We start from the raw sequence: 11,209 nt of genomic DNA on the forward strand, positions 1-11,209 counted from the left end.
CAAAAGAAATACATTTAAGTAGAACTGATAATACGAAAATTTTAACATGAGTCATTCACCTAACCAGTTTGCATACATCCAATTCTCAAGCTAACATGCCTACATAACAACCAAAATACCAAATATGGACAACATAATTAAATTAATATGTGAATTTCACTTACAAACAATAACAAACGATAGAAATTTGAATATAAAGTCGTAGTTATAAGTTATAACAGCTTTAGAATAGTGAAAATGATGATATAAACAAATGAATATGGAATACCGAATTTATAGAAATGATTGTTGAAATGGTTTACGAAGTATAAGATGAGGTCAAATAACTAGTGGAAATTTGAAATTTTAAAAATTAGACATCTAATACTTAAGGGTTTGACAATAGTTATTACACGGTTTTTATTTATAGATGATTTAGATTTATAGTAAATACATTTATTAAGGATATGAATTAATTATGTTGTTAGTTTTGGTCTAAATTTGAATATTAAAATTGAACATTCATTGTGTTAGTTTCGGTTTAAGTTTGAAATTTAAATTTGAATATTAAAATTGTCGGTTTTAGCTAAAAGTTAGTTTATAGATGATTTAAATATATTAGTATGTGAATTAATTGTGGGTTATTGATTAATTTTTGAATTATTTAATTGTTAAGAAAATCATAAAAGTGATTGTTATATATGGAAACAATAGAGTTTATTCAATAAAATCAATTGTTTTAATATATATATAGATGTTAGTTTTGGTCTAAATTTGAATATTAAAATTGAACATTCATTGTGTTAGTTTCGGTTTAAGTTTGAAATTTAAATTTGAATATTAAAATTGTCGGTTTTAGCTAAAAGTTAGTTTATAGATGATTTAAATATATTAGTATGTGAATTAATTGTGGGTTATTGATTAATTTTTGAATTATTTAATTGTTAAGAAAATCATAAAAGTGATTGTTATATATGGAAACAATAGAGTTTATTCAATAAAATTCAATTGTTTTAATATATATATAGATGTCACCTATTTTTTGTGATTTCTTATTTTTATGTTATTGTTTATAAAAATTATTATGTCATGTCTCTTATTGTTTATAAAAATATTATTTTATAAAATATGACATAAAAATAAGGGTCACAAAAATATTGGACATGACGTAATATTTTTTATAAACAATAACATAAAAATAACGGATCATAAAAAATAATAGACATGACATAATAATTTTTATAAAAGATTATATAAAAATAAGGGATCACAAAAAAATATGGTACTTGACATAATATTTTTTATAAAATATAACATAAAAATAAAGATTCACATAAAATAAAGACATGGCATAATAATTTTTTTTAAAAATGACATAAAAGTAAGGGATTAAATAACATTTTTATGTGTTTTTAAGTATTTTTAAAATATGTTGGATTACCGCCAAAACGAGTAGTCACGAGTAGATTGTAAGGTTAAACTAGTCGTGATAAGTTAACTACTAATAAACTATACGTATTGAAAATATAAACCGGAAAAACTATTTGTAACGACTAATTGATTAAGATTTCAAGCTATCCGTTCCAGGTAGGCTTTTTTAAGACTAACTGTTTCGAGGTATTTGGCAAACAAACACCTCGTCATGGTTAGTTTTACGAGGCATACAACTTCTTTATTTGTGACGAGTAAATGATTGTTGAACATGCTCGTTATTGTTAGTTTATGGTCATGTGGCATGTTTTAATTGGCTTTACAAAGTACCCGTGTTATCATAATATACTCGTCACAACTAGTTTATAATACTTATTTTTGAAATTTCTTGCAAATTGTTTCTAAAACTTGAAATTTGTTTTCATAAATGCTTACTTTAAGAATTTTCTATTTTTTTAACAACTAAATATTACACCCTCTAAAAATTGAATCATTAAAGCTTCTATTCAACACCCTAATCACGTGATCACTCCACCAAAATGAAAATGACACAAGAATCATATTCTAATAAGAAAAGAAGTCTTTAAATTTGAAAACATAATTAAAAACATGTATTTTCTACTATTTCGTTTAACAATTGTATCGACTTCATTAGTTTTTAACAACTCCGTAAAAAAATAAAATATGAATAAGTTTTTCAAAACAATATACCTTTCAGTCGTAAAAGTATTTGTGTCATAAATTCACGCATCTATCACAACTAAAACAAACTTGAAAAATGTTGCAAACAAAGCATCCTCTCTCACATTACTTCACTCACAAAACTATTTATCGAGTGTTTTTATACATGAACACCAACCATGCCATTGCCTTCTCAATGAAATTAGCAATACCGGTTAATAATCTGGCAATAGGATGGTATGGTTTGATCTCAAAAAGATGGTTTGATGATCACAAATAAAATATTAAAAAGAATATAATGGATTTGAATCCAATTCTGAAAATTTGTTTTATTTTTATTTGTAGTGTCATCAATTCACCATGACACACTCTTGTAACGGGTTTGACATATTATTTTTTTTATATATATATAAACTTTTATAAAGGAGTTAAAGTGCATTAAAAAGATAAATAAATTATGATAGAAAAATTAAATTGTACTAAAGCTGTAGAGAGGTAAGAATATAAAGTTGATAGATACAATAATTATATTACAAAAAATAAATTGCTTGCGCGTCCGTTTTAATGCCATTAATTATATTGGCTCTTTCTTGAAGAAATGTTGTCATAACTACAACATAAATTCACAAACCGAAGAAATATGGTCAGAATTTGGATGTGATAAGTATTTTTGAAACAAGATGATATAGGAACGTTTACTTGTCTAAAACTTCATATCTTCTAAACTATTATGCTCAATGATCAACGTCTTAACTATTTTACAGGTGAGCTAAACCTAACCTATTGGCCCAAACCCGAGCGTAAACGTTTATTTGTCTAAAACATCAAACTAACTGACTAGAGTGGTCATGTGTTGGTTGCAGAGGGGCACGTTGACGAAAGTTGTTCGACTCGTCGAGACGCAACCTACTTAGCTCAATGATCAGTGTGCGGCATGATTTTGCGGTTGCGCATGATAGCGTAACTGTCGACCACCACTTTACAAATACACGCATGTGGCTTTAGTGTTACCAATGATGTTGAACACAATGATCGACCTTTTTTTATATAAACCAAATAATTATATAATTTTAATGACATGTGATGACGTGGGTAGCCCAAGGAATTGATAAAATGGCTTTCACATATTAACGCTAAAAGGGTTAAACGGTTAAAAGCTTCGTTTCCCGCCCAAATTTATGTAAACAAGTACGTGAACAGTAAGCACGTGCAACAATACAACGTCAAATCACTGTTCACATCACTGTTCCCTCTGAACAAGGGACATGCTCAGAAAAAGTAATATTATTATAATCATGGACCAACGGTCAAAATGTTTCCGCCCATAAAATGTCAACTCTCTAAGCAAACTGGAGGTTAACTAGTTTATACACTGGATAAAAGGCTTGCATCTCTCCCTTTATAAAAGGAGAACTCAGCCATAAACAAGAGATCATCAGATCTGGAGATAACACGTACTCTTTGATATTCTCTTCTTCCTTGAGAAATATGCACTTTGCTTATTTCTTTTTTACTTCATAAACATCATAGCTTCACCAAAAACTTCATCCAAAAACCGATCTCAAACACCTCGGTCTTGGATCTCCGGTGAACTATAACAACTAACAACAAACTAGTGAACCTCTCTCTACGTTTTGCAAACGTAGAGGGACACCACGACATGCGTTAGGTTAACCTGAACCCTTGAAGCTTGTTAGCCTAACCAGTCTCTTCACTATCATTGGTCTTATAATTGTTGTAGCAACAAGTTGGCGCCCACCGTGGGGCTACGCCTCTTACTTTATCTTAAAGACCAGTAGTGTAGCTCCATTTTCATCAAAATCACCATGTCGGAAGGTGGATCTCCCGACGAAGTCAACCAAGTGTCAAGAACACCGACACCAAGTGCCAGCCATGAAACTCCGGCAGCGACCACACCTTTTTCCACCCCGGGAGGGACTCCGACGGAACCTTTGTTCCTCGAGTTTTCACCTTTTCGAACTCCAACCCCTTCACGATCCGGAGTTCCTTCTCCTCATGCAGGAGTTACGAACACCCCGGAGCGTGTTGACTTGACGATGGAAGGGGTATCACGGCATTTTTTGCAACTAAGACATCTCCTTAACCAACGTGTGAGCTAAGAAAGAGAAAAGGGGATAAGAATAAGGCTGGAGTATGATGATCCAGAGCCCTCACTATCACTCGGACGTCCACCTTCCCCTCTAACCAGCTCACGATCGGCTGCTTCTCATTTAGAAGCTGGTCCAAGTGTAACCTGCCAACCTTTTAACCCCTCTCCTTATACTTATGGGAGACCAAGCCCAACGACTTTCCCTTTGTTCACCTCACAACCCCTTGGGCACGAGACCACTCTCGACCAAATATGGCAGTCACCAGCTTCAAGCGTTCCTCCTACAGCCACTACGTGGGAGCAGGCCATGTCGGTCTTTCCCTTGGCTCGGAGTGCAGCAATGAGCACTCCCAGGGAACAAACCAAACAACAGCAACCCCTGAAAGCCTTCAAGGCTTTAACCTCATGCCTCAGATGATGGCTCAAATGATGACACATTTCCCTTGGACCCAGCTCATCAACCAAGCGCTGGGTACTCACCAAGGAACAACGAGTCATAATCCTGCTACAAGGGTAGAAGAAGACCTTGCCAAGCCCCTATAAGCCCGGTAACCTGTCATGCTTCTCTCAACAAATTGCCAATTATGACTCTCAAACGGAAATCAAGATGTCACCCCATATAAAAACATATGATGGGACCGAGGATCCCGAAGACCACCTCCAGGTATTTACCGGTGCTGCCAGAATCGAAAAGTGGTCCCACGCTGAATGTTGTTTAATGTTCATGCAAATACTTCTCAGATCAGCCAGGATATGGTTCAATGACCTTCCTACCCAAAGCGTTCGAAGCTTCGATGATCTGAGAAAAGGATTCTTGGCTAACTTTTCACAACAAAGGAGGTATGTCAAGGATTCCATGGTAATTTTTCAGATAAAACAAAAGGACGACGAAAGCCTTCGTGATTTCATCTAAAGATACAAGAAAGAAGGGTTGACATATGTGGGGCCCGATGAAAAAATGAGGGTGGCAGGCTTCATGAACGCCATCACCTCCAAGTACCTCACAAGGGACTTTAACAAGTGCCTGCCTAAAACCCTTGAAGAAGCTCTCGAACGAGCTGAAGCTCATATCAGAGGCGAAGAGGCTGTTGATTTTAAAGAGCAAAGAAAAATAGCTCCTAGTTGGCGAGGCAACAGCCCCAACCGAAAGAAAGGGAACTATAATTCCTATGATAAAAACCCAAGGAGCTCAGATCAACGAAGGCCTGAAGGCCGGAACCTTCCAAGCAGGGAGAAGACTGTGAACTTCACAGCTCTAACCAAAACCCCTCAGGAAATCCTTGCCAATGAAGAAGTGAAACGCAACTTCCGACCTCCTCGACCCTTGCCCAAAAGCAAGAAGAACGATAACTCCACTCAGTTCTGTGAGTTCCACGAAGAAAAAGGTCACCACACTAATGATTGCTTTCAACTCAATAGAATAATTGAGGAAGTTGTTAAGTCCGGAGAATTGGCTCTTTTGGTAAAGGGGGTCAAGGACAAGATGGCCGAAAGAAAAAACAAAGAAGCGAATATGGTGAATATAGACGAAGGTTTTTCCCACAAACGACAACGCTTGGAGGCTTGGGAGCTTCAATGCGTCTGCTTCCCACCACCTCAAGGTGACCTACTCTCAAACCCTTTGGTGGTAGAAGCGAATGTGTGAACACTCAAAACAAGCAAAGCCTACATTGACACAGGGGCGGCCACAGAGATCATGTATGAAAGGTTCTTCAATCAACTAAGCAAGGAAGAACATTCAAGGATTCAACCCTCCGGGTCTTCTATAAAAGGTATCGCCGATATACCCTTGAAGCCTTTAGGCTAACTAACCCTTGATGTCTGTTTTAGTGAAGGCAAGATGAAGAAAACTAAACCACTCACTTTTGTGGTTATCAACATACCTTCAACCATGATGTAATCATAGGAAGGCTAGGACAATGTGTGTTCAACATGGCAGTCTCGGTTGGTCAAGGTGCCGTAAAGTTTCCCATCATATGGGAATAGCAACCCTTAAACCTACCCAAGAGGTTTGCACGATTGAAGGGGAAAGCTCACGGAATGAAGATGACGAACAAGGCTTGATCATAAATCCCAAGTATCCTGAACAAAAGGTACGGGTAAACACAAGCCTTTCCAAAGAAACTCTATCACACCTTGAGAAACTGTTGGTACGCTATAACGATGTCTTTGCCTGGTGCCCGTAAGACATGACCGGCATCCCTCGAAGCATTGCAGAGCACGAGCTAAAAATACCACCTGATGTCAAGCCTGTTGTCCAAAAGAAGCAGAGCTTGGCTCCTGAATGAAGCTTGGCAGCATGCCAAGAGGTTGAAAAGCTTGTCCTGGCTGGAATCCTACGGGAGGTCAAATATCAGTCTTGGGTGGCTAATCTAGTCATGGTTCGAAAGCCTGACAAGTCTGTTCATTGACTTCAAAGACTTGAGCAAGGCATGCCCGAAAGATTTCTATCCTTTACCCGAGATGGACCTCAAGGTTGACTCTCTAACCGGCCATCCCTTTAAGTGTTTTCTTGACGCTTACAAGGGTTATCATCAAATTCTCATGAAAGTGGAAGATGAAGAAAAAACCGCATTCCACAAGGACAATGGTATTTTTTTTATCAAAAGATACCCTTTGGCCTACGAAATGTCGGGGCAACCTATCAACGTTTGATCGACAAAGCGTTTGCCAGCCAAATCAGCAGAAACTTAGAAGCTTATGTCGATGATCTGGTAATCAAAAGCAAAACCGAGCATAAAACGCTTGATGACATAGAAGAAACCTTCCAAAACCTGAGAAAGATCAACATGAAACTCAACCCTGGAAAATGCTCATTTGGGTTCGAAGAAGGCAAGTTTTTGGGACACATTGTGGGGAAACAAAGCATAAAAGCCAATCCCAACAAAGTCAGGGCTATTCTTGAAACTAGATCTCCACAAAGCAAAAAAAGAAGTGGAGAGTCTGAACGAAAGGCTTGCAACCTTGAAGTGTTTTACCTCCAAGCTCGCTGAAAAATCCCTACCCTTCTTCAAAACGTTAAAGGGTTGCACAAATAAAAAAGACTTCAGATGGACGGAAAAAGCAGAAGAAGCCTTCAACCAAATGAAGCAACACTTGGCTTTACTTCCAGCCATTGCAGCCCCTGAAACAGGAGAACTGATCTCTATCTATCTCTCGGTGGCTGAAGAAGCATTAAGCGCGGTTCTAACCATCGAGCGAAACAAAGTTCAGGTACCCATTTATTTCTTTAGTAAAACATTAAAGCTGGCAGAGATCAAATATCCTCCTTTGGAAAAACTTGCTCTGGCCTTAATTCAAACGGCCAGGAGGCTTCGAAGGTACTTTCAAGCACACCCTATACAAGTGGTCACTGACCAACCCATCAAGAGTGTGCTTGAAAAACCAGAAAATTCAGGCCGATTAGCCAAATGGGCTGTGGATCTAGGTGAGCATAACATCACCTATGCTCCAAGAAAAGTTGTCAAAGCCCAACTCTTGGCGGATTTCATTATAGATATCCCGAAGCAATTCACTCCTGAAGTACATACAACTGCCACTGAACCTTCTTACCCTGGAGCCTGGAAGCTTTTTACCGATGGAGTTTCCAGCATCGAAGGGTCAGGAGCTGGGCTCATTTTAATCAACCCCGAAGGGTTAGAATTTACATATGCTCTACGACTTGAATTTCAGACCACCAACAATGAAGCTGAATATGAAGCATTGATCGCCGGTATGAAGATCGCCAAAGAGATGAAGATCCAAAAGCTACAAGTCTTCACAGACTCGTTGCTTGTTTCAAGTCAAGTCAATGATAGCTATGTAGCAAAAGAGCCCAACATGAAGAAGTATCGTGAAAAGGCAAAAGGGTTGATGACCACGTTTAAAGAGTGCACTATCAAGCAAGTCCCAAGATCACAAAACAAAAGAGCCGATGCCCTGAGCAAACTAGCATCCCTCACATTTGCACACCTCACCAAGAGAGTTTTGGTTGAAGTGTTGAAGACTCATTCAATCCAAGAACTGGAGGTTCAAGATGTAATCACTGAAGAAGGTCCCAATTGGATGACTCCCATAGAAAAGTTCCTCAAAAATGGTGAGTTACCTTTGGACTAGACAGAGGCTGAAAGGGTTCGAATCAAGCCCCGACAGTATGTGTTGCAAGGAGAAACCCTTTATAAAAAGGCCTACCTTGCACCACTACTAAGATGTGTGAGCCCTGAACAAAGCCAATATCTGATCAAAGAGGTTCATGAGGGAATATGTGGAGCTCATTTTGGGCCAAGAACGGTAGTCGCAAAGTTGATGAACCTTGGATACTTCTGGCCCACGATGCATCGCGATGCAACCGAACAACTCAAGAAATGTGAAGCTTGTCAAATTCATGCACCAGTTCCCAAAAGCCCTAAACACGATACGGTTCCCATCTCTTCGGCTTGGCCATTCCACAAGTGGGGAATGGATATCGTTGGTCCATTCCCACCAGCCAAGGGTGGGGTAAAATTTTTGCTTGTATCGTTAACTACTTTACCAAGTGGCCTGAAGTCAAACCATTTTCAAAGATAACGGGCAAACAAGTCATTGACTTTGTATGGGAAAGCATCATTTGTCGCTATGGGCTGCCAGGAGTATTGGTCATGGATAATGGGAAACAATTTGCCGACAAGCCTTTTAGCACATGGTGCAAAGAATTCAGAATCATCCAAGTGTTCAGCTCAGTTGCATACCCACAATCCAATGGCAAAGTTGAAAGAACAAACAGAACCATTGTGGAAGGTATCAAAGCAAGGCTGGGAAGACATAACAACAATTGGCTTGAAGAACTCCCAAATGTTCTATGGGCAATAAGAACAACCGAAAAACAAGCCACAAACGAACACCTTACAGCTTAGTGTTCGGATCGGAAGCTGTAATCCCAGCCGAAGTCGGATTTGGGACTCAAAGAACACTCAACATGGACCTCGAATCAAGCAAAAATGAGACCATGTTGAATTTGCAACTCCTTGAAGAAATCCGTGATCAAGCCGCAATACAAGAGGCTAAATACAAACAAAAAATTGAAGCTTATTACAATGCAAGAGTGAAACATGAACGTTTCAAGCCAGGAGACCTTGTACTCTGAAACAATGAGGCCAGCAAGAAAGAAAATCAAGGAAAGCTCGGCCCAAAGTGGGAAGGACCATATACAACCCTTGAAGCTCTCAAGGGTGGATCCTACAAGCTGGCCGACACAGAAGGCAAAAAGCTTCCAAGACACTGGAACGGCAAAACCCTTAAAAGGTTCCATGCCTAGTCAAGAAATTAGAATGTATTTCAAGAGATGTATAACTCTCCTTTTTGTAAACAAATACCTCTTGAATGAATGATGAAGTCTTTATCATCATTTGTCTTAACTATCCTATAATTAGGTTGAGAACCTAGCAAGAAACTCCATGGCTAGGGCCATGTAAGGGGATGAGCTCCCAGACCACATCGCTCAATAGGTTCAATGGTTAAATGAACCTATATAAGGGGTGAGTTCCTATATCAATCCAACTCTATGAGACTTAGAAAATTTTTTCAAACAAAACTTGTCTCATAGACGGGTCTGAACAGCCTACATCAGTTCGTTCCTTAAGCTTTGAAATAGTTTACGAAACATATATACACCAAGTAATGGTACAAAGGATAGACAACATGTGCTGTTTACCTAATGAAGCCTTGAAGCTAAAGTGACTGCAGCACTAAAACTTCTTAAGGAAAGTTAGCTAAAAACACATCAAACTAACAAGACAAGAAAACAAAAACATAAAACGTCGATCATTACGATTCATAAACAAGGCCTTCTAAGGCCATAACCAGCATCATACATAATAAGCCGTTAAGGCTAAACAAAGGAAATCACAGAGATTCCCATAAGAATGTTCAAAAGGCCAAAACACAACCATAAAGCAGAAACCTTAAGGGTTTCATGCTGAACCTAAAATTGTTCAAAGTACATAACATTGTTTAAGAAGTGCTAAGAAAGCTATGAATAAAGGTACAAACATTGGAAACAGGCTTCGAAATATTAGCCTCACCAATCTTCCCTTTCTTGGACTTCTTCAATTCTGGGCCACCACCAGCAACGGTCGAACCTTCGAGGCTTGCCACATGAGACCTATCACTGTCTCCAGATAAAGTTTCTTCACTATCGCCAGAACGGGAGCGCTTCTTAGACAAGGACTCAAGCACTTCAGAGCAAACTTTCTCATCAAGGCTGGCTAGTTTCAAGCCCTGCAAAACGGAAAGAGGCTTACCATAGCATGACGAAATTTCACCCACATAAGAGTAAGTGAGCCTTTCCATTGCACGGACTGAGTCTGAGAAGATCTTGGAAGCTTCAAGGTTGAACATGGGCGATTGCTCCATAGGTTGACCAGCTTCGTGATGTTTGAAGCCAGCAACAAAGCCCAAATGCTTCCCATAGCCCAGTAGCTTCGTGTAAACGTCACCCAACACCGAGTTAAACTCAGAAGATTGAAGCAGGTAAGTCACGACCTGATGGAACCCGTGCTCAATTAGCCACCGGTTGTCGTTAGTAGTCTGGGTGACTGAAGCCTTCAAGCCTTCTTTCTCCATCTCAAAGGCTTTCCTCTGCACCTTAAAGGCTTCCCTGTCAGCATCCAACTTAGCTCTATCAGCTTCCATTGCTTTCTTCAACCCTGCTATCTCAACCTCGTGTCCACGGGACAACTCATCAATCTTCTTCACATAACTCTTTTCCTTCATTGAAAAACCATCAACTTCTTTTTTCATGGCTGTCATAGAGGCTTTCATCTTTTCCTTTTTATTCGAAAAATCCTCATACTCCTGCACCCCCTTTCGAAATGAGTCACACCCTCTGCCAAAAGGGCAGAAAGGTTGCAAGAACTCAAGATTAACCTTGACAACATGGAATCACCCTCCATCTCAGAAATAGTGTTTCTACCCCTGGAGGAGCAAAGTTAGCCAGCACATCAGCACAGACTTCCGGATCTTTGAAGCTATCTCCAACCTTCACATTCCACT

Source organism: Bidens hawaiensis, unplaced genomic scaffold (genome assembly GCF_021521415.1).
Source record: "Bidens hawaiensis isolate Kalapana, Puna unplaced genomic scaffold, B.hawaiensis_p1.1 tig00018436_1, whole genome shotgun sequence".
NCBI lineage: Eukaryota > Viridiplantae > Streptophyta > Magnoliopsida > Asterales > Asteraceae > Bidens > Bidens hawaiensis.